The sequence below is a fragment of the Sus scrofa genome, chromosome 6, assembly GCF_054392235.1.
Source record: "Sus scrofa isolate SSC_HxYL_T2T_F1_AM1 chromosome 6, Sscrofa_HxYL_maternal_Yorkshire_Landrace_v2.0, whole genome shotgun sequence".
NCBI lineage: Eukaryota > Metazoa > Chordata > Mammalia > Artiodactyla > Suidae > Sus > Sus scrofa.
In genome coordinates, this window is record NC_139388.1 from 4,582,398 (window position 1) to 4,606,062 (window position 23,665).

The 23,665-nt window shown below is 52.2% G+C and overlaps 1 protein-coding gene across 12 annotated transcripts in view; it reads right to left on the reverse strand.

The window, feature by feature from the left end:
- Positions 1-23,665, reverse strand: part of KIAA0513 — a 58,593-nt gene that overhangs the window by 34,070 nt on the left and 858 nt on the right. For 6 of the 12 annotated variants that reach the window (XM_021093721.2, XM_005664311.4, XM_084959339.1 and 3 more), the window contains exon 1: positions 13,077-13,169. The exons of 2 other annotated variants lie outside the window; for them this stretch is intronic. The gene's annotated coding sequence lies outside the window, so the exon portion shown is untranslated. Of the gene's footprint in view, positions 1-11,490; positions 11,693-11,784; positions 11,906-13,076; positions 13,170-18,596; positions 18,666-23,665 lie in introns of those variants that run through there. 4 more of the 12 variants (XM_084959343.1, XM_021093719.2, XM_084959342.1 and 1 more) reach the window with 3 other exon arrangements.

Genomic DNA, 23,665 nt, shown 5'->3' on the forward strand with positions numbered 1-23,665 from the left:
ATGCATTCCAATAATCCCAAAGAGAAATTCCCGTCGTGGCTCAGTGGAAACAAATCCAACTAGGAACCATGAGGTTGAGGGTTCGATCCCTGGCCTTGCTCTGTGGGTTAAGGAGCCGGTGTTGCCATGAGCTGTGGTACAGGTTCTGATCTGGCGTGGCTGTGACTGTGGTGTGGGCTGGCGGCTGCAGCTCCAATTAGACCCCTAGTCTGGGAACCTCCATATGCCGCAGAAGCAGCTCTAGAAAAGGTGAAAAGACAATAATAGTAATAATAATAACAATTCCGAAGAATACAGGAAAAGGGACAGAGAGGGGGAAAAAAAAAAGAGGGAACAAATGGAAAACAAAAAATGGAATAGTACACGTAAACCCAATACTAAACGTAAATTGTGTGAACACACCAACGAAGTGGCAGTGATGATCAGAATGGATTAAAAGACAGGACCAAACCATGTGCTCGCTGAAAGAAATTCACTCCAAGAGTTATACTGGTACATGACCAATAAAAGGACAGAAAAATATACATGCAAACATTAACTGAAATAAAATCAAAAGGCAGGAGTTCCCATCGGAGCTTAGCGGTAATGAACCCACCTAGGGTCCATGAGGATGTGGGCTCAATCCCCGGCCTCGCCCAGCGGGTCAAAGGAGCTGGGGTTGCCACAAGCTGTGGTGCAGGTCACAGATGCAGCTCAGATCCTGCACTGCCGTGGCTGGGGCACAGGCCGGCAGCTGTAGCTCTGAATCGACCCCTAGCTTGGGAACTTCCACATGCCATGGGTGCAGCCCTAAAATGCAAAAAATAAAAACAAAAAATAAAGCTAGGAGTTCCTGTCGTGGCGCAGTGGTTAAGAAATCCGACTAGGAACCATGAGGTTGCGGGTTCGGTCCCTGCCCTTGCTCAGTGGGTTAACGATCCGGCGTTGCCGTGAGCTGTGGTGTAGGTTGCAGACGCGGCTCGGATCCAGCGTTGCTGTGGTTCTGGCGTAGGCTGGTGGCTACAGCTCTGATTCGACCCCTAGCCTGGGAACCTCCATATGCCAAGGGAGCGGCCCAAAGAAATAGCAAAAAGACAAAAAATAAATAAATAAATAAATAAAATAAAGCTAAAAGGGTATTACAGACAAAGTATACATCAGAACTAAGAGAACTACCAGGACTAAGAAAAGGAGTATTATATCCAGATACTCATGTTGCAACAGAAGAAAGGGTGGGGGAAAAATGTAATTGTAATGTATTATACATGTAAGGATAACCTGACCCCCTTGCTGTACAGTGGGAAAATAAAAAAAAAAATTAAAAAAAAAAAAAAAGAAAAGGAATATTACAGAAGTTCCCACTATGGTACACGGTTTAAAAATCTGACTGCAGGAGCTCAGGTCACTGTGGAGGCAGGGGTTCGATCCCTGGCCTTCGGCAACGGGTTAAAAGATCCAGCATTGCCACAGCTGCAGGGTCGGCTGCAGCGGTGGCTTGGATTCAACCCCTGGACCAGGAACTTCCATATCCCGAGGGTATAGCTATAAACATTTTTTTTTAATTTTTAAAAAGGAATATTACATAATTGATCAACGTGTCAATTCATGAAGAGGATAACAATCCTAGATACGTCTATACCTCACAACAGAGTCTCAAAACACACGAAGCAAAAACGGCTAAAACTGAAGGAGGAAGAGACGGGTCCAGAGTAAAGGTGGAGACTTTAAAATGCCTCTCTCAGTGATCTGCAGAATCAGCAGACAGAAAACCAGCAGGGACGCTGAAGGCTGGATCAGCAGCGTCCACTAGCTGGACCCACCGACATTCATAGAACACATCACCCAACGACAGCGGCGTAAACGTTCTTCTCAAGGACACACGGAATATTCAGCAACAGAGTCCATGTGATGGGCTATAAAACGAACCGTAGCAAATTTAAAACCACTGATATCACACAAAGTATGTCCTCTGACCACAGTGGGATTAGACTAGAAATTTATAACAGAAGCCTAACAGGAAAATCTCGAAATATTTGGAAATTAAACAGCATACTTCTACACAACCCACTGATCAAAAAGGAAACTTCTAAGAAAACCAAAAGAAGCAAGGAACTGAATAGAAGTGAAAATCCAATATATTTCAACCTGTTAAATGCAGCTAAGTCAGTGCTTAGAGAGATATTTACAGCATGAAATGCTGACATTAGAAAAGCTTCTGGGAGTTCCCACTGTGGTTCAGTGGGTTAAGGATCTGGCATTGCCCCAGCTGTGGCATAGGTCACAGCTGTGGATCAGATTTGATCCCTGGCTCAGGAACTTCCGTATGTCATGGGTGCGGCAAAAAAAAAAAATAATAATAATAATAACAATTTAAGCTTCTACTTTAAAAGCTAAAAAGCTAAAAAAAAAAAAAGAATGCAAAAGGTGGAGTTCCCACTGTGACTCAGCAGTAACAAACCCAACTAGTAACTGTGAGGACGCAGGTTCAATCCCTGGCCAGGCTCAGTGGATTAAGGATCCAGCATTGCTGTGGCTGTGGTGTAGGATGGCACCTGCAGCTTTGATTCAGCTCCTACCCTGGAAACTTCCATACGCCATACATGTGGCCCTAAAAAGCAAAAAAAAAAAAAAAAAAAAAAAAAAAGGAATTTCCATCGTGGTTCAGAGGTTAACGAATCCAACAAGGAACCATGAAGCTGTGGGTTCAATCCCTGGCCTCACTCAGTAAGTTAAGGATCCGGCATTGCTGGGAGCTGTGGTGTAGGTCACAGTCGAGGCTCAGATCCCGCATTGCTGTGGCTGTGGTGTAGGCCGGTGGCTACAGCTCCCATTAAATCCCTAGCCTGGGAACTTCCATGTGCTGCTGTGGTGTGGCCCTAAAAAGATAGATAAATAAATAAACAAACAAATAAATAAATAAACAAAGCTTTCTGCAAAGGAGTGGGAACTAAACAGTTAGGCACTAAATAATCCTAGACTCCGTTTTCCTGGAATAAAGCCCCACGATGGTAGGGTTGGCTGAGACTTGAGGTTTCCGCAAGATATGGGGGTTGGGAGGCAGACAAGAAGCTCGGCAAAAGGCACAGACTCATGGGAGTCGCTCTAAGGTGGGAAATGGGGACCCAGCGCGGTGACGGGACGGGGGACGCGTGGCAGCAACGCCGTCCTGTGGCGCACACTCGGTTGCGTCTGGAGCCTTGCTTTCTGCCCACCCCGCCAGCAGAGAAAAGAAGAGAAGCAGGGAGAAGGTGGGTCCCTCCGGCCTCTGGACTTGCCCCCTCTCTGCTTGGTGCCGAGTCCCGGAATGTCACTGCTCAGGCCCGAGGACAGAGCTGCTGCCTCCCACCTCCTGATGCAGGCGGCTCCAGCGTGACGGATAAAAGGTGCCGTTCTGCAGCGCTCAGGCCACTGTGTGACAGACACCGACGAAGCCCTACCATGTCCTGGGAATCGTGATGAGGTCCCGGGGATACAAAAAGGACAAACAGGCAACGGGCCCTCCTTTCCCACCACCGTCCGAGAGAGCCGGACACAAGCAAGTGACCATGGCAATGCAACTGTGCCGGATGCGGACGGGGGCCCAGAAGCGGGGGCACCCAGTTCCGCTGGAGGAGACTTTACAGACTGTGCTGTTTGGGTCGGAACTGGCGGGAGCCTGCCGGTCAGACAAGGGACGCCCGGCAGAGAACCCATCGCAGAGGAGACGGCACGCAGCAGCACGTGGGAGGGAACAGGACCCCCCAGCCCACCACACACACCCAGCCCAGACCCAGCTGGAAGGCGGCAAAGCACACAACAGATGGCCCATCTAGCACAGCTCCACTTTGGATCGGGAAGTATTCCCCCAAACCTTAAAACAGAAACATGCATCGCCAACCCCCCTCCGCCCACAACACTGAGGGAGCCAATTCTCTTACTGCGAGGGGCCTTAATTTTAACAAGAATGGAAACATGTAATTCTGTGCCTCGGTCCTGCCTGGGAGTATAAGCACGTGTCTTTTTTTAAAGCGTAGCTGGCAGATGTTTCTTTGAAGGCAGGTGAAAAGAAGCGGGTTTCGGGTGTCTGCCGCTGCTTCGCTTCAAAGGTGTCTGACAGCTCGCAAGGGCACAGAGCGTATTGATCCGCGGTTCCGAGGCCCGGGCTCCTCCAGGTGTCTGCTGGGCGGAATTCTAATTCGTGGTGTAAACGCGCAGCCGATTTTCTTTTATCTCAAACGCTTCAGCCGAGGGCAGTTCCCTTTGGTCTATCCTTTTAGCAAGAGAAATGCTAAGAAGGGGTGGGTTTACGCGAAAGAGACAGAGGGGAAGAGAAAGATGAGGCCGACACAGGACTGTCAAATCTCCAGAGACTAATAACCTTTCTGATGTTATCAGAGGCAATTCAGAAACACAGCCATGTGGCGCCACACTCATCAGCACAGGGGCTTCCATGAGCGGCCCCAACAACACATGGGCTGGACACTTCTTGGTAGTGAGGGCTGGCCTGTAGGCCAAGTTATACCCTGGCCAGCAGCATTCCTGGTCTCCGCTTTCAGAGCAGAAGCATCCCCCCAAGACGTGACACCAAAAGGACCCTAGATGGTGCCCCCAGTTGAAAATTCCTGATCTAGATGAACCCTGAGCAGCAACAACGCCAGAATCTCCATCCTGTTAACGGCTTCCTTTTGAAAATCCTTCTCCCAGTATCACTGTCCCTGCAAAAATAAGCCCAACAAAGAATAATCACAGGCGTTTCCACTGTGGCTCAGTGTGTTAAGAACCCAACTAGTATCCATGAGGATGCAGGTACGATCCCTGGCCTCGCGCCGTGGGTTAAGGATCCAGCGTTGTCGTGAGCTGTGGTGTAGGTCACAGATGGGGCTTGGATCTGGCGTTGTCGTAAGCCGTGGTATAGGCCAGGGGCTACAGCTCTGATTTCACCCCCAGCCCAGGAACTTCCATGTGTCGCAGGAGCAGCCCTAAAAGGAAAAAAAAAAAAAATGATAGACCCATGACAAGAAACAAGTCCCGACGTGCAACTGGGGCCTGGAAGGCCCAGGAGCCCCGTGCATGGAATCCCCCCTAAGAGGCTCCAAATGGCACCAGCTACTCCGGTGCCACTGGGACATGAAGAGGATGGAGGCGTGTTTCGTGTGTTCAGTCACATGTTCGTGTGGCCACCCAACGTCTGTGAGCACTGCGGCGTGCCAGGCGCTGCGCCAGGAGACAGGACAAACGAGTCCAGGTCTGCAGAAGCCCGTGTCCCCACCGGAGAGCAGAGGTCAACGGACAGCATCGTGGTCCGTCCTCAGCGCCGTGAGCAACTTCCCAGCTCGGCTGGAGCCGTGGCCACTCCCCACACGCTCACAGCGCCAGCGGAGGTGGCTCGTTCACACTGAGATGCTACGGCCACCAGACTGCAGACTCGGTACAGGAGGAGAAGGTAAGCGGTCCTGTGAACTGTGAGACATGTAAATGAGAGTGTTCTGGATGTACTGGATTTGACAAAATCTACGATCAAGATGAACTGGGCCTGTTGACTTGTTCAGCGCGGCTGCTGGAAGCTGAAGCCTTTGCCCGTGGCTGGGCCTGCTCTCCTGCCCGAGATCTCCGCCACCAGCGTGTGGCCCCAGCCAACTCGCGTTCCCCGGCTCTGTGGTGGGAATGAACCCGGCCTGGCTGAGGCCGGCAGGGGCTCGGAGGCCAAGGGAAGGAGTCAGGATTTCACCCCAGGAGCCACGGGGGCGCATGGGAGGGTTTGCATCACACAGGTTTAGATTTTGCAAAGATGCAGCACTCTGGCTGGCGGGGCGCATGAGAGGGGACAGGCAGGCAGGCGAGACAGAGCAGGACTCCTGGGCGGGCAGAGTCCACCTCGAGGGAGCCCCGGGGTTTGGGCCACTCCAGGTGACTTGAGAGACGAGGTCTGAGGTGCTGCTTCTCACCCTTACAGGAGTCTGGCCCACGCCCCTTACAGTAAATGTCAATTCGGTACAAGACCGCTTGCCCCCACGAGAGCAGATAGAGGAGTTTTTTTAATTATCCGCATCGAGCCTCGAGATTCCAAGTGATGCCACTGCTTAGGAAGTGCAGTGCCAGCCGCCCCCTCCTGGGAGGGAACTGGTGTCCTTTTTCCTGTGCACACCCCCCCCCCCCCAGTTAAAATCGGGGGAGGGCTCAGGTTTCCATTGCTGACCTCATTCAGCTCTTTGACTTCACGGTACCTACCATGAACCGTGCATTTGCTTTTCTTCTCTCAGGAGGTTCCCCCACTTGCACGGGGGCCTATTTCTGCACCTGAACTTCCCAGGTTCACCCCCAAGGGCCTCGCTCAAGGGAGGCAGCTGAAGCGCAGCCAGCCAAACGCATCCACTCCGGCATTTTCCGTCCGCTCCGCTGCTTCTGCAGCCTCCTCTTCCTTCCCCCCGGCTCGTGGGTCCTTTCTGCCACTCGTGAGTCACCTGCTCTGAGTCATGCTGGCTGCGGTGCAGAGGCCAGGACAGGGCCCCAGAGCGCGCCTGGTCCAGGAGCCACTGTCCCCTAGGGGTCCTCTCTGCACCCGGGCGCAGGCTCACCTGAGTGGACTCCGTAGCGAGAAGGAAAATAACCCCCATCTCTCTCTTTTCCTCCCTCCAAATTGGCTGTTTGTATCAGCTTTTGCTGGCACTCCCTCTGGTAGTGGCATGAGCCCTGGTCATGGGTTTGGGACCTCGAGAGGCAGGCAGACGTTTCTGGAATGAGCCCAGAGAGCCCTGGGGATGAGAGGTGCCGTCCTTCCCTGTCCCTCTGCTGTACGACACGGAGAGTCACCTGTGTGCCCCGCGGGGCTCACGCTGCCTTCTGAGAGGGACGAGGACACCGCCAAACCGCACATGGAACCAGGCAAGACGAGACCTGTGGGAGCCCGGGAGACGGCCCCGGGCCGTATCAGCCTGGATCTGCGTGCCACCTCGGCCATCAAGCTGTGACGGGAGGCCCATCGCCCTGCCTGCCCTCCGTGCCTCGGCTTTCCCGTCTGTGAAGTGGGGAGGCTAACTGTGGTGACCCCCTTAGGGCTCGTGGGAGGGTTAGTGACAGCCTTGACCGAGCACCCCGGAACCTGCCATAATAGCACTGGGACCCCCTGGGGTTGGAACACAAACCACCCCTCCCTCCGAGCTCGGTCACTGCCCCCTCGTCAGGGGGGCACCTGATCTGAAAACCACCCCAGAAACACGAGCTCTTTGCCCACCCTCTGGACTCAAAGCCCAGCGTTTTACCAGGTGAGACTCCCTTCTTCCAAGCACCTCCCTTCTAAATAAATATAAAGCTCCTGGCAGAAGTGTCGTCATCAGCAACACCTTAGCCCCCGGGAACAACCAGCCCATCAGGTCCCCAGGGCAAGGGGCCCGCAAAGGCAGGAGGAAGGAAGAACAGCAAGCAGGGACGGACGCAGAGCCCGAGGGGGAGGTGGGGCTGGCACCTGGGATGTGAGAGGAGATCAGGGCTGTGGAAGGTGACACAGAAACTGGCAGCCAAGGTGCCACTGGGAAGGATCCTGGGAAGCTAGGGGTGGGTGGGAGAGGCAGAGGCAGGAACTACCTCTCGCTGGACACCTTTCTTCATCATTTGAGTTCTGTACCATCTGCATCTATGTCCCAGTCAACGGAAAGTTAAATAAGGAGGGGACCCGGGGTCTGGGGTGGGACAGAGCCACCCAGAGGTAAAAGGGTCTCCGAAGGCGGAGGCACAGCCAGGGCAGGAATTTTGCTGGCAGCCTGCCCTGCCCTCACCCCCCCCCCCCCCCGCCAGCGCCCCCGCCCCAAAGCAGAGAACTCGCTACCAACTCCTGCACGGCTCGCGCTTGGAACATCAACAGTGCTTTTGCAGGGTCGAAATCCGAGACACTGAAACCCAGAATTCTCCAAGCCTCCCCTCAAAGCCTGCAGAATCACTGGAAAAGCTCAACCAAGGACAAACGCGACTTCTCTGCTGTAGCGGCCTCTGGTCAAAGCTGGTGTGTGGGTGTGACGCGGGCACACCGCGTTCAGCCGCACCTTTTATCTCACTGCGGACGTCAACGAGCCGGGCAGAGCGAAACGCCAAGGAAGGAAACCATCTCCCCAGGAACCCTGCAGAACCGTCTCAGATACCCCACACCCACTCTGGGCGGGAGCCCCAAGAAACACCCGGCCATTGGCGGGTGGGGGAGGCCACGGGCCGTCACTGTCCTCACCTGGGACACAGACCACCACCTACGGTGCAGGTCGCAAGGATTATGGATTCATGGATGCTCTCGGTGCAAACGTCCAAACCCACGCCATCATCCCTAAAAGTAACCCAGCCTTCCTGCCGGCTTTCCCTTTCACATGTCACTGGATCTTGAAGTTAGAAGGTCTCGCCCATTGAATTATGTCCCCTAAAAGGATACGCTGCAGTCCTAACCCCTGGAACCTGTGAATGGGAACGTATGTGGAAACAGAGCCCTTGCAGATGTAATTAGTTAAAGTCAGTATGGAAGCGGGTGGGCCCCAAATCCAATGTGACTGACGTTCTTATAAAAAGAGAGACAGACAGACTGGCACACACGCCCGTGCCCGCGCCCACAGACGCGGAGAAGGCCATGAGACCAGAGGGGGAAGGGGCGCAGCTACAAAACAAGGAACAGCAAGGTTGGCTGAAAACTCCCAGAGGCTGAGAAAGAGGCACCAACAGGTTCTCCCTCCGAGCCCCCAAGAAAGAACCAACGCTGCTGACCCCTTGATTTTGGATGTCTGGCCTCCAGAACGGCAAGAGTAAAGAGGTGTTGTTTTAAGCCCCAGCCCACCCCCAGTTCATGGTACTCTGTTGCAGCGGCCCTGGAAAACACCTACAGAAAGTCACTTGGTTTCACCGTCTGTCCAATTGCTTGAATTCTCTTGCCCAGGGGCCAGCTGCCTATGGATGACTGTCCCTAGCAAAAGAAGACAAATTTAGTATCCACCAGGGCAGCAAACCCACCCATCTTTGAAAAGGTCTGTCATAAAAACCATTCATTCGACAAATATTTACAGAGCACCTACTATATGCCAGGCACTGTTGACACAATGGGAAACGGGGAGCAGACAGTAAGAGCACTTTCGAGTAAGGCCGTTTCTGATACTACCATGAAGAAAGCAAAACAGTGTCCTCTAAGTGAGAAGGCTGGGGACCAGGAAGGAATTATTTAGATCATTAGGGAAGGTCCTCCTAGGTATGTGATACTGGACCAGGGACCTGAATGAGAGGGAGGCAGCCAGAGGAAAATCTGGAGGAGGAGCAGCCGGTGCAAAGGCCCTGAGGCAGACATGCTCAAGGCACAGAACGGAGAGACTCGGGAGGGAGGGGGAGGTCATTGATGAACCTCCTCGTTTGGAAGGTCGGTCAGTGCTCGCAGACTACACCCGGATGACAGGTCTGCCTCTGGTCCCAAGACCAGAGACATCCCTGGGCAGAGACATGATTTGATTCACAGTTTTGAAAAGTTCCCTCCGGCATCATCAGGTTCTTAAAGCTGAAGACTTTCTGTGTTTAACTTTGGGATCTTGGGCCTCCAGAGAAGACGTCTGATAAATGACATTCCTGTACCTTCTGTAATCACGGCTCCCAAGATTCTCGGGCTCACCAGCTCGAATTCATTCCCCACCGTGGCAATTTCCAATGACCACGTGTGAGTTTTTTTCTATGTCCTTCACGGAGTGTGATGCCCAGAAAAAGAACTCAGTATTCTCCGCACGGGGTAGACTGGAACTTCCACCCTTGTTGTTTCAGATCTATAAATCCCCGACACGCCCGAATGCCTTCGCATTTAGTTGTTATTTTTTTTTTCTTTTTGTTTCTTGGTTTTTTTTTTTTAAAGGGCAGTACTCACTGTATATGCCAGGGATCCAATCGGAGCTACAGCTGCCGCCTATGCCACAGGCACAGCAACGTGGGATCCAGGCTGCGTCTGTGACCTACACTAGAGTTCACAGCAACCCCAGATCCTTAACCTACTGAGGGAAGCCAGGGATCGAACCTGTGTCCTCAGGGATGCTAGTCAGATTCGTTAACTGCTGAGCCACGACGGGAACTCCTTTAGCATTTAGTTCTGTTTGTAGCACTGACCTGCTGAAACACAGCTCAGATAACCTCCCCCAAGGTCCTTTTCTAGATCTAGATGCTCAGATCTAAAAAAATGCGGTTAAAGCTCAGTCCTCCCTATTGAGAACAGCTGTGCCCTGTTCTGTTTTGGGTTTGTTTTTTTTTTTTAAGGTGTCCCCATAACCCAGCCAGTGCCATGCATAAAAAACTGGATAAAATAAACACAAGTACTGGGTCAACTCCCCAGGTTTCACAACCACTGCACTTCTCCTCTGGGTGGAGGACAAGGAAAACGATGGTGGCAAGTTTCCCTAGAATTGCTTTGGTCTCTTGCATCACTCAGATAAAGACACCCCGCATGTTAGGAAACACCCCCCAGCCCCGCCCGAGCGCTTGAGCAAAAGACACTCCCTGCAATCACACTTCCTACTAGGTTCTCAAAGACTTAGAAACAAATCTGAGTAGACGCAGATGCTCAAGCCAGGGCCGGGGGAAGTGGTGGAGGAGGCGCAATCCATGCCCGAGAGCGGAGCTGACTTCGTAAGTGGGGCCGGGGGTGGGAGAGAAGGCACGCTGGGAAAGCCCTGGGGCCCTGGGACACGTGTGCCATCCGCCCGCCTCGTCCCCACATCCCACCCTGCAGAGCCGCGTTGGGCCAGGCAGCTCGCTGTAACACGCTGCTTTGCACCCTCGTCGTTAAGGGACCTCGGCCTCACTTTCCTCATCTGTGACATGGGCATGATAACACCGTCTGTGTTTCTGGGGACGATCAATTAAGATTTTGCATGTGGAGGCAGACCCAATCTTTTGGGAGAGAACGTGGAGGAAAGGAAAGAACGTGTACGTGTGTAGGGCTGGGGCACCGTGCTGTGTGGCAGAAACCAGCACGGTAAATCAACTCCACTTTAAAAAGAGCCTGTGTGTGTGAAAGCCCCTTGCAGATTACACTGGGGTGTCAAAGTGAGGGGTTATCTTGGCAACAAGGACTCTGACTCCTCCCTGTGCCCGTCTTTATCGCTGCAGGTTGACGTCGCCTGGCTTCTTCTCTTCCTAGGCTGCTTTTGATGCTTCCTTTAACCTAATCATCTTCTTTTTCGGGAAGAGAGAGACAGAGGCCAGCGCAGAATGACTCACCCCACCCTAAACCTTTCCTCACGACTGTCCTAAAAGAAGGGTCCCCAGGGCCTTTTGGGGTCACCGTGAAGCAAGTGACCTCCAAAGAAAAAAAAGCTGTTGTCATGAACAAAGAACCACACCTAATATCTGGATATTCTCCACTTTCTGGAAATCTGTAATTATTGAAGGTTTCTGATTTACTCAGGTCACTAAGTGGCTTTTCTTTTGGTTTTCGTAGTTGATTTTTTTTTTTTAACTAAGGTATAGTTGATTGACAATGCTGTGCCAATTTCTGTGGTACAGCATAGGGACCCAGTCATAAGTCTATGTACATACCCTTTCTTATATTATCTTCCATCATGTTCTAACCCAAGAGATTGGGTACAGTTCCCTGTGAGGTACAGCAAGACAGCATTGCTCATCCATTCTAGATGCAGAAGCTTGCAGGGGCTGCTTTTCATTGTCCTTAGCTGTTAGGTTCCCAAAGAATACAAAGTATCTTCACATTAACAGGCACATGCCATACAAAAGACAAACACTGCAAAACACAAAAACCGAAACAAAAAAACAAACCCCACTGGGATGTATGTACTCCAGAACCAAATGAGAGGCTAGAGAAAATCTGCTTACTGAGGTGCCAAAGCCCCAGTCCTGGGCCGTCTTCTGTCTTTAATGGAAAAAGAATCTCCCGAGGCAACTTTCTCCTCGTGAGCCCATCTCAAGCGCTTCCGACGCGTAAGCAGCCCTATTTCTGAACAAAGTGGAAATAAAGACAAACCACAGCCCCGGGAGAGAGGAAACAATGGGAGAACACACTTCCAAGTGGAACCGTGAGAAGATGCGAAGAAGGGCTCACGGGTGATACCAGGGATTTTTTTTTCCTTTGCTTAATTCCGTGGTAGGCACCTTGGCCACCCTGATTTAGGTTTAGGGAGGGGGCACCTCTAACCAAATGAACCTGAAGCCCTGAGTATTAGGGGACAATTGTCTGCATGGGGGCCTGGCTACTGCAGCTTGGTCCCTGACAGCTGTCACCTTGCCTCTAACGTTCACTGGCCCAAGAGCCTCTGAGCCTCCACGTCAGGGCGGCTCACCTGTGCCAGCTCACAGGCGAGTTCCTGCTCAGTCGGCTGGCTGGCACCTCGGCCTCGCGCTCAATCAGACTTAGAGGAGCTGGCTGTGCCCAGGGCTGAGTCTTCCTCCTCCTCCCAAATCCAGTCAACATGCAGCCCAGGGAAGCACAGACCCCCCAGCGAGAGGAAACTGCACTGGCTCCAGGAAGACCACATCCTGTGCTTTCCAAGACCCGGGAGGCTGGTCCAGGCCAGCCTGAACCAGCTGTCCTGAACGGCCTCTGACACTGCGTGCCTACCGCCGTCCCCTCTGCAAAGCTCCTCTTGGCTTCCTGATCGTGGGGAGGAGGGGCCCTGGGAAGGCAGAGCCCTTTCTCCCGTGTCCGCACACCTCCTGGGGCTGCCACCCCAGGAGCAGAGAGGCAGCGAACTTCAAATACAACACACAGCACAACTTGGCAAAGGTCTTTCGACCCGGGTCCCAGGCACCCTCTCCCCAGCATGCCCTTCCACGAGTCGGGGGCTTCTCCTCCCCCGCCAATTTGAAGAACCGCCTCCATCCCAAAGCCACTTGGCGACACCATCAGCCACCGGGGAGTGGGGACACCTTGTCCAGCCCCCCCTCCAGGTACTGCACTGCTCCCCACACGTGGGCTCCTGCCCCCACCCCATCTCCTCACCCGCAGCACGCGCCGACCCTGCAGGAACCTCCAGGCCCCCGACCCCCTCCCCATGGCCCATCACCCGCCGGTGCCCGGGCGCTCCGGCGGAGCCCTCCGGAGAGCCCCCGCGCCGTCCAGGGAACCTGGCACGCCCTCCCCTCACGGGCGCCGGCGGGGCCCCTCTCACCGCGGCGAGGGCCGGCAGGACGGACCGGGGAGCCGGCGGGCGCCGTCTGACTCGGCGGAGCAGCGGCTGCGCCGGCCTGAGTCGGGTCCTTCTGAGGCGCCGGCCCGCGCGAGCTGTCCGTCAACCGGCCGTGCCCGCCCCCGGCCCGGTCTGCGCAGGCGCGGGGCGGTCCGCGAGCGGCGTCACGTGTCGGCGCGGCTGGTGCGGGGCCCCCTGAGCGCCCGAGGGGCTCCTCGCCTGTCGGGGTGGCGGCAGGCTGGGGTTGCGTCTCCCCGTCTGCCTGGTCCCCCGCCCCCTGGGAGCACGTTCGGGGCCTTCCCGTGGGTCCCGGTGACCCAGGATCCCGAGAACTCCGTTTCCCTGATCTCAAAACTAGGGTGTTCTCCCGGGCCGAGAAGAGCTGGGTAAAAGCAGGCCATTCTTGGAGCAAATGAGTGGGTGATGTGGGGGGCGGTGGGGTGGGGGGAGCCCCGGCCGGGGTCCAGGAAATAGAGCCTGATGCTGGTTGCTTCCCCGCTCTGGTGGCCGCACCTTTAATACAAGGACGCCATTCGCCACTTCCTGCTCGCCTGTTTGAGAGTTTTAGGGTGAAGTCTTTTTTTGTGTGTTTTTGGGTTTTTTTTTTGGCTTTTTGCCATTTTCCTGGGCCGTTCCCATGGCATATGGAGATTCCCAGGTTAGGGATCGAATCGGAGGTGTAACCACCGGCCTACGCCAGAGCCACAGCAACGCGGGATCCGAGCCGCCTCTGCAACCTACACCACAGCTCACGGCAACACCAGATCTTTAACCCACTGAGCAAGGCCAGGGATCGAACCCGCAACCTCATGGTTCCTAGTTGGATTCGTTAACCACTGAGCCACGACAGGAACTCTAGGGTGAAGTTTTGACAGTAACATACTAGTGAAACAGGTCAGGTAAGGGTGCATGAAGGAGAAGGGCAATTTGAGGCCGATTGATTTTTTTTGAAGGGGGGCATCTTAAAAGCTGATAGGTTCCACCTCCCTCTTCAAAACTTCTAGGCCAATCAGCATCTTTTGACCAGATAGAATAAATACAATTTTCAGGCTACCGGTTTGGGTTTCTTCGGCAACTCTTCAAATAAACAAACCCACAAAAGGTAAAAAAAAAAAAAAAAAAAAAAAAAAAAAAAAAAAAGGAAGCCTTTTCAGTTCTAGAGCAAGTACAGAAACATAAACTGACACATACACTCCCAGGAATTTTGAGGTTATGGCAAACTGGGTTTCAGCACCTAGCAAAATAGAGGGCTGATTTTGCAGTGTGCTGAAACCTCGGCATTCTCTGAAGACACTTCCAGAGCTTCGCTACAGAGGTATAGTGCTCCTTTGGGGGGTTGCCTCTGCAAAACAATAAAGCTCTCCCTTTAAATAAAGAAAGGCCCGGGTATCTGAACCAGGGCGGATTGTCCATTTTGAAGTCCTAGGAGTTATGCATGAGGACCTTGAGTTCTGCCGCTTCGGGGAAACGGTGACATCTGGATTGATGGTCACATGTCTTTCCTGTGCCTCAAGTGTGAAGCTGCTGGTTCCTGGCAAGATGGCCTACTGGATTTAGGACTTGCTTGGAAAAGCTAAGGGACCAGGACGAAGGAAATAGCCGAGAGCTACAGTTCCCCAAGCGTCACGAGGCTTCTAGTGCCACAGCTGCTTCGGGTCTATTCCAGATTTGCTGGACCAACTTGGTGTAGCCACCGCGTATAAGTAACTGGACCTCTGGGTGTTTCGAGCTTGGTGTGAACTCAGGGAGACAGGACTGTAAAGCATTCCTTCCCTCGTGCGGGCACTACAGCTGGGTGGGCCTGCCGTTGGTCCCTGTGAGGCTCTGCCCTGCACGCAGCCAAATACAAGCCCATCGGGAAGACTCTTTGGGGAGTTCCTGTTGTAGCTCAGCAGAAACAAATCCGACTTGGAACCATGAGGTTGCGGGTTCGATCTCTGGCCTCGATCGGCGGGTGAAGGATCTGGCATTGCTGTGAGCTGTGGTGTAGGTCGCAGACGCAGCTCGGATCCAGCATTGCTATGACTGGTGTAGGCCGGTGGTGGCAGCTACAGCTCAAACCCCTAGCCTGGGAAACTCCATGTGCCGTGAGTGCAGCCCGAAAAAGCAAAACAAAAAAAAAAAGTCGTTTTGGGAACAGAGGGGGCTTGCATCTGCAGCTGGAGGAAGTCCTCCCTTGATTCAGTGAGTGAACCTGGCATCAGCCATGGACTCTTGCAGCCTTCATGTGGCTCTCATGATACCAACTATTCAGAAAAATTGGAAAAGGGTGTGATTCCATTTAGGGAAATATTTCTCCTCAAAGAGAGTCCTATGGACCTGTCTCTGCACACCTCATACAAGATCTTCTGAACTTGCCAGAGAGTTGGAGAGAGGCAGATGACAAGGCCGTTTTATTTTATTTTTCAATTTATTTCTTTCGGCTGCACCCACAGCATACAGAAATTCTGGGACCGGGGATGGAACCTGTGCCACATTAGTGACAATGCCAGGTTCTTAACCCGCTGAGCCACCAGGGAACTCAGACATGGCCATTTTTTAAAGGGGCAAGAAAAGTTGCCTTGTGGCTTAGCGGGTTCAGGATCTGGCATTGTCACTGCAGTGGCTCGGGTTGCTGCTGTGGCACAGGTTCAATCCCTGGCTTGGGAACTTCTGCATGCTGCAGGTGGGGGCCCCAAAAAGTTTTTTTAAATAAAAAAAATAAAAAGAGGAAGAAAGATCTGCAAACCACAGACCTGTGAGCTTGATGTTGGGCCTGGGAAACATTCAGGACAGATGACTCAGGAAAAGCGCTGGTAACCCTCACAAGAGGAGCAGCAATGGTGAAGCCTTGCTGGGTTAACCATGTTTCTGCTATAAAATCTACAGGCTGGATAAGGAAATACGGAAGAAAGAGTGTATTTGGACCTGGGAGGTGTGTTGACCAGAGATCTATCAGTTACATGTGACAGAAGTCAAACCAAACTGGTGTTTCAAAAAAGGGAATGTAGAAGTTCCCGTCATGGCTCAGTAGTTCACGAACCCAACTAGGATCCGTGAGGATGCAGGTTCGATCCCTGGCCTCCCTCAGTGGGTTAAGGATTCAGCACTGCCATGAGCTGTGGCATAGGTCTGTACTATAGGCCGCCAGCGGCTGCTCCAATGTGACCCCTAGCCTGGGAACCTCCATATGCTGCAAGTACAGCCCTAAAAAGAAAAAAAAAGGGGGGGGGGATATAGTAGCTTATGTAACTGGAAAGTTCTGGGGTTGGCCCAGTCGGGTCCAGAAGCACAAATGAGGTCATGAGAATTTGGTCTCTCTGCCCTACTTGACTGTGTCCCTCTGAGCTGGGCTTCATTCGCAGATCAGGTCCTTTTTATAGCCTGGTCTTCAGCAGCAGCAAGCTTATGTCCTCTCAACCTAGCAGCCCTGGTGGAAAAAAAGGATTTTCTCCTTCGATATTTCCAGCAAACGTGTCAGGATTTGGTCCGCATGCACTAGCCTCACTCATGGGCTCAGGCCCTTGAACCACCTCTGAGGCTAGGTTGTTGGGATTGGCGCATCTGGACAGAAGGCAGGAATAGCCCCACCTAACTACCTGGGTAGAGAGGACAGGAGGGGTGGGTCCCCACAGGAAACAGAGGTGCCCTTGCCAGGAGAAGGGGGGACAGATTCTGGGCAGGCAAGGGAAAGCAACACATACCTGGAATAAAACATTCACCGAGAGAGTCTGTGATACTGAATAAAGGCCGTGAGGAAAAGGTGGGAGAAGTACTATATTTATTTGATGGCTGAATCAATATGCAAAATACTTTGATTAGAAGATCAATAAAAAAAAAACTATTATATGAGATAAAGCAGGTGGCGGGGCTCGGCGGCGTCGGGTCTGTTTCTGGTTGTCCACCACGTCCCTTTTCCCTGGCCCCTTTGTAACATATTACTGCAGACGCAGTAGCTTCAAACAATACAAGTTTATTGCCTTACAGTTCAGGAGGCCAATTCCTAAAACTGAGCTGTCAGCAGGGCTGGTTCCTCGCGGAGCCTCTGGAAGATTTCCTGGCCTTTTCCAGCTTATGGAGGCTGCCTGCCTTCTTCGGCTTGGGGCCCCTCCTTCCATTTTCGAGGCAGAGTCCGTTAAAGGATTCCATTAAATGCCTTGAATCTGGAAGGGTTCTCAGCTTTCCTTTGTCCTCCGGGACTCTGGCATTGAGAGTAGAGGCTGCGCGCTGTGTGAACGCCTCTCAGGGTACATTGTTCTGACTGCCCCTACACGGAGTCAGGGAACACATTTTTGGCAGCAGTGCTGCATAAATGATGTGTGTCCTCAGGGCATCCTACCAGGATGCACAAACATCAGTTTGTCTCATTATTGCTGATATTTGGTGTTTGACCCAAGATTGAAATGGTAATAGATTTCTCCATCGGAAAGGCTTTTGTTGGTATTTTTTTTGTTTGTTTTGTTTTGTTTTATTTTTCCCCCAGGGCCGTGGCATAAGGTTCCCAGGTTAGGGGTTGAATCACAGTTGCAGCTGCCGACCTACACCACAGCTACAGCAACACGGAATCCGAGCCAAGTCTGCGACCTACACCGCAGCTCACAGGAATGCCTGATCCTTAACCCAGTGAGCAAGGCCAGGGATCGAACCCACATCCTCATGGATGCTAGTCAGGTTCGTTACCACGGAGCCACGACTGGGAACTCCTGTTGTTTTTTTGGCCTTATCCGCAGCATGCTGAAGTTCCTGGGCCAGGGATCAAACCTGAGCCACAGCAGCGACCCAAGCTGCTGCAGTGACAACACTGGATCCGTAACTAGCTGTGGGACAAGAGAACGTCCTAAATATATTTTATTCTCCCTTTGTGAGGAATTAGCAATCTGTGGGGAAGAAGCTTCGAGACTACTTAGATATCTAAATGTACTACTTCTATTTTCCCGTGAACTTTCCCCCAGTGGCTCACCATCCATCAAGGGCGATGCCCTGGTGGTTGCAGAATGTCGACTGCTGCCATGTGATTCTTCCATCAACATTCATTAGTGGACATTTCCCTGCATTTGTCCTTGCCTTTTGCCGGTCTCTTTGCCAATGAGCAGCCGGAGTGACCTTTACAAACCACAAATGTGATCAAACCCTCCAGTGGCCGCCACGGCCCTCAGATTTGGCCAGAATCCCTCCTTGGTTGTTAAGAACCGGCCCCTCCCGAGCTCCGCAGCCAGGTCCCAAGCCACATCCCCACGCCGTGCTCTCTGCACAGGGCTCCTCGCAGAAACTCCACCAGTCCCTGCTGCTCTCCAGCCAGCGCCTCCACACCTAGCTCTGCTTCGAGCTCTTTCTCCACTCCCGCCCGCCTTTCCTTTCCTCATCAAATACCCACGTGTCCTTCCCAAAATCACGTCGTAGAGGAAGCCCTCCCCTGCGACCCCAGGCCAGGTCGATGCCCAGGTGCCCTGGCTCCCTGTTTACGTCTTTTCCTCGACGGGAGCACAGCAGTCGTCCTTGTAAGTTGACTGTATTCTTATTTACCTGTTTGATGAGTCTCTGCGCTCCCTGACAGGCGGGGACTTTGGTTTTGCTTTGTTGGGTCAGCAGCACCTAAGGGGGTGCCAAGGCGAGAGGCCATCATTAAATACTTGTTGAGTGAACCACTATAGGTCTAAGCTAAGGATCTGGAGGCTGGGGTGGAAGAAAGACAAGGGCTGGGTTTTTGGAGCCAGAGCACAGAGGGGCAGGGACTTGCTGCCAGGAAGCATGGTGCAGCAGCAGCAAGCAGAGCACTCACGTGGCACCTGAGCCCTGGGGACCTGGTGTAGCGGACTGGGGTGTGAGGGACGCCTCTGGCTCCTCAGAGGGTGACAATGTTACGGTATCCAGAGCAGGAGAGCCAGACAGGAGAGCTGCGCTCTGCCTCGCTGGGGAGGTCACTCAACGCGGAGCCTGACTTCTCAGCCACACCAAGGGATGGTGCCCGTTTCACGGGGACCTGAGGGCAAAGTGTGTCTATGAGGCAGCGAGGCTCCCCTGCTAGGGCGGGACCTTGAGCACAGCACTTAAGGCTCTCGGGCCCGTTTCATCTGAGAAAAGGGCCAACCGTAGCTTGTTCATCTGTTGGATGCGCAGCCACGGAGTGCCTACGTCCTGGCAGTGAGCGAGGCCCCCAGATTCCTGCCTTTCCTGAGGTTCGAGTGGCATGGCAGGGTGTGGGGGGGGGGGAGAAATAAGAGAAAGACAGGGGCTGCTAGTGACTTATGACAAGGGGCAAAGCGGGAGAGGGACGTGACACGTTGCAGGAATGGCAGTGGGTGGAATTTCAGATAGGGCGCCAGGAAGGTGTGCCCCGAGAAGCTGGCTATCCAAGGGGCGCAGAGCCCTGGGCTGGGTGCTCAGTTTGGGTTGCATCGTATCTGCCAGCCACACACCTCCCCCGCCGGGCACAGGCCCAGCAGGCTCAGCCCACAGCAGGAGGGAGGGGGCGCAGGGAAGAGGAATCGGGAATGCATCACACCACGTGGGGGGTTAGACTTCGTGTGCCTTGTCAGACACCGGGGGCTGTGGAGTCTCAGCCTCCTGGCTCCCCTGGTCCCGCTGATGCGCTCAGCACCACAAACTCGATGGGAAAAAATAAGAAACCAGCCAAACTTCCTTCTGAAGAAATTTCTGATTTTCTACTGTACAACCCTTGGAAGTCTCTCCTCCGCAAATCATACAGGTACAAGGTTGGGGATGCGTTCTTACCAAGAGAACACCCATACAACCAGCACCCAGATCAAGAAAAAGGGTATTACTAGGATGCTACCATCCCACTCCACGGTACCCACTGTCCTGCCCTTTCTTCCCATCCTGAAGATCAACTGTGCTCGATTTGGAGCTTTTTATTAATAAAATCTTATATTGGAGTCCCCATGTGGCGCAGTGGAAACCAATCCAACTAGGAACCCTAAGATTTCGGGTTCGATCCCTGGCCTCGCTCAGTGGGTTAAGGATCTGGCATTGCCGTGAGCTGTGGTGTAGGTCACAGACACGGCTTGGATCTGGCGTGGCTGTGGCTGTGGCTGTGGCGTAGGCCGGTGGCTACAGCTCCGATTCGACCCCTAGCCTGGGAACCTCCATAGACTGTGGGTGCGGCCCTAAAAAGCCAAAAAATAAAATGAAATCGTATAGGGTGTAGTCTTCGGGAGAGATTTTTCAGTATGTGGTGTTCCTTCGTATTTCGTGGCAAAGGTATGCCACTATCCGTTCATTCTAGCCCCACGCTGGAAACAAGCCGGATGTCCAGGAACAAGGCTGTACCGTGTCCTGTGGGAACATTCTAGCACAGGTCTTTTGGGCCATCTTCAGCAGACACTCCTAGTGGTTGTCCAGGTGGTTTAACCATCACCCTCCCGCCCCCAGCGGTGAGGTGGGTGCAAGTCCTGCTTACTTCCTACACCTGCCACGCGGGGTGTCGTCTCACACGGGCCATTCTGGTAGGTGTGTAACTAGTATTTCATTGCGGTTTAAGTCGGCGTTTCCCTGATGGCTAATGCGAAGCAGCACTTTTTCATGTTTTGGCTCTTCCTTGTGAAATAGCTGTTCAAGGGTTCTGCAGATTGTTCAACTGGGTTGTCTCTTTAATTTTAGTGGTAAAGTATTTAAAAATGGATACGTGGTTGAAACATCTGTCAAGTTACAGACCTATTCCTTGCATAGTTTGCCAGGGATATCCTGTGTCCACAGAAACATCCGTATCCCTCAAATCGTCTTTTCTACACAAATACAGTTCTCACAGTAGTCTTAATATCCCTTGAAGGCCACCGTACCCACAGGGTTCCCTCTGTAAGAAGCACATACTTTATGACTCTACTGATGACACACAGGGCGATGTGGCTGCTTCAACAAAAATACTCAAGCACAAACACCGCTGTGAACGTGGGCGAGTCCACCTGCGGGGTGAATCCCTGAATGGGATGCTGGGTCACGGGGTGCGTCCACTTACATTTCTGGGGCTCCTACGGCGGCTGTGCTCGGCAGAGAGCTGAAATGGCAACGGCGCCACCTTGCCAACCCAGAGATTCACCAGACTTTTCTTTGCCCACCCACTAGGTGAAACATGGGATCTCTGTCCTTTAAATTTGCATTCATTCCTTTTACTTTCAATGACGCTGAGCATCTTTTCACGTGGTTGAATGGAGGCTCCGCTTTATTTATTTTTTTTGGCGGCACCTGAGGCATGGACAGGTCCCAGCCCAGGGATCAAAGCTGCGCCACAGCAGAGACCTGAGCCGCAACAGCGACAATGCTGGACCCTTAATTTGCTGTGCCGCAAGAGATCTCTGAAGCTCCCCCTAAAAAAACAAACAAAAAAAACCCATTTCCTAGGATGTATGGCTGGCTGGAAACTAGCTCCTGTTGGGAAATCAGAATTAACCCTGGAGATGGGATATCTCCCATCCTTGCAAGGGCCTCCAGTGTCAGGAGGCTTTTGGCTCCATGGGGCTTAGTGAAATCAAGGAGGCAAAAACTGTGTTGAACCAGTCTTCAAACAGGAAGAAACCTTAGAAATCAAGTGTGATCTCGTATTCTAGCGATTAAAAAAAAAGCTGAGGCTTGGAGAGGGGAAATGACTTGTAGAGACCACACGTCAACTCTGTTGAGAAAGACATGAAAATCCTTGATAAGAGGTTTTTTGGTTTTTTTTGGCGGGGAGGGAGGGGAGCCGCATCTGCTGCATAGGGAAGCTCCCAGGCCAGGGGTCAAATCTGAGCCACAGCTGCAACCCTAGGCCGCAGATGAAGCAACGCTGGATCCTTAACCCACTGTGCCATAGCGGGAACTCCCCATTAAATATTTTAATGAATGATTTTATTGTACTATTTCCTTTAGCAAGGGTGCAAATTTAAAGTTATAATAAACAAAACTATGCTAGTAACTAAAGCACGCAGATAGCACAAACGAGTGTGGAGACAGAGGAGAATTATATGGCACAGATACCTCGACTCTTTATTTTCGTGTGAAATACTTTGCAATGAGTCAAGATTATGGGGTGTCTTCAATGCAGAAAGAGGCGTTGTCTTGCACGCCCTTGGGTTATCCGGTTCTCCGGATTTTTTTTTTTTTTCTTTGCTTCAACCTCTTTATATTGTAGCTTTTGGAGAATTGATAGCAATGCAAGTGATTCTGTTACCAAGGCGGTTGCCCCAGAATCATATCCCTGCCCCTCCCTTGAATGGGAAGCCATGACTCTCATCTAAGTTTCAGGAGGAGGCTGCAAACAGAAAAAAAAAAAAAAAAAAAAAAAGAATTGGTTAGAGCCAACTAGGCCCAAGATGGTGGAAGGTTTTGACTTCCAGTAAACCTTGAGCCTCAGCATAAGCTCAGTGTACTATATTAGCACCCACCAGCACCATGACAAGTGAAGGTGGCCAAGTGAAGGTGGCCGTGACAAAACCCGGAAAAGCCATGTAACCACTAAAAAGAAGTGCTGCATCAGTTCCAGGTCCTAACGGGGCCAGTTCCCCAGTAAGTCATGAACAGTCCCCCACTTTTCACCTCCACCTCCTCTGTAATTTGAATTGCGTCAAGAAGCTGATTGTGGGGGTTAAGTGGTTAACGAATCCAATTAGGAACCATGAGGTCGCAGGTTTGATCCCTGGCCTTGCTCAGTGGGTTAAGGATCTGGTGTTGCCATGAGCTGTGGTGTGGCTCGCAGATGCGGCTCGGATCCCGTGTTGCTGTGGCTCTGGCGTAGGCCGGTAGCTACAGCTCTGGTTCGACCCCTAGCCTGGGAACCTCCATATGCCTCGGGAGCGGCCCTAGAAAAGGTAAAGAGACCAAAAAAGAAGAAGCTGATTGTGAACTAAGTTCCAGTTTCTCCCTTCTTTGGCCACTGAACGGAGCTTGTGCTATCCCAGCCTCAGCACCGGCCTGTCTCAGTATTGTCTTGCGTAAATCTGATCACAAGTCTTTGGCTCTGACCCTGGTGTGGGACCAGTTTCCTGCCCACCAATACCAGACATATAAACGAATCTCATCTAGTGCAAGTTCATTTGAGTCCCCACTGCAGAAGAAGCCAGTTTTGCCCCCGGAGTTCATTTCAGGAGTTCACTGTAGCCTTCTTGACACCCTACACATCTGCCTGCCTTTTGGATTCATCTTTAAACCTCTTGTATTATCTTCCATATGCTGCTGAAGAATTCATGAGTTAAATTAAATCTTTAACATGTGTTTATATTTGTGTGAGAGTCACAGAGTGTTAATTTAACTTTTTTTTTTTTTTTTTTGGCCAGGTCTGCAGCAAGCAGAAGTTCCCAGGACAGGGACTGAGCCCGAGCCACAGCATGGACAATGCCAGATCCTTAACCCACTGAGCCAGGCCAGGGATGGAGCCTGCATCCTCACAGAAACAATGTGGGGTCTTTAACTTGCTGAGCCACAACAGGAGCTCCTCGTTAAACTTTTTTTTTTAAGATACTCTTAACGTTGCTCACAGCAAGAGCATCTTAAGCACAGCAGCCACTTGCAGTCTTGATGTTGTCCTTTCTTGCAATCTATATAAAAAGGACTGACCACGAATGGGAGGCCTACCTCTTTTCTTCCTTGTGGAAAGAAATATATCA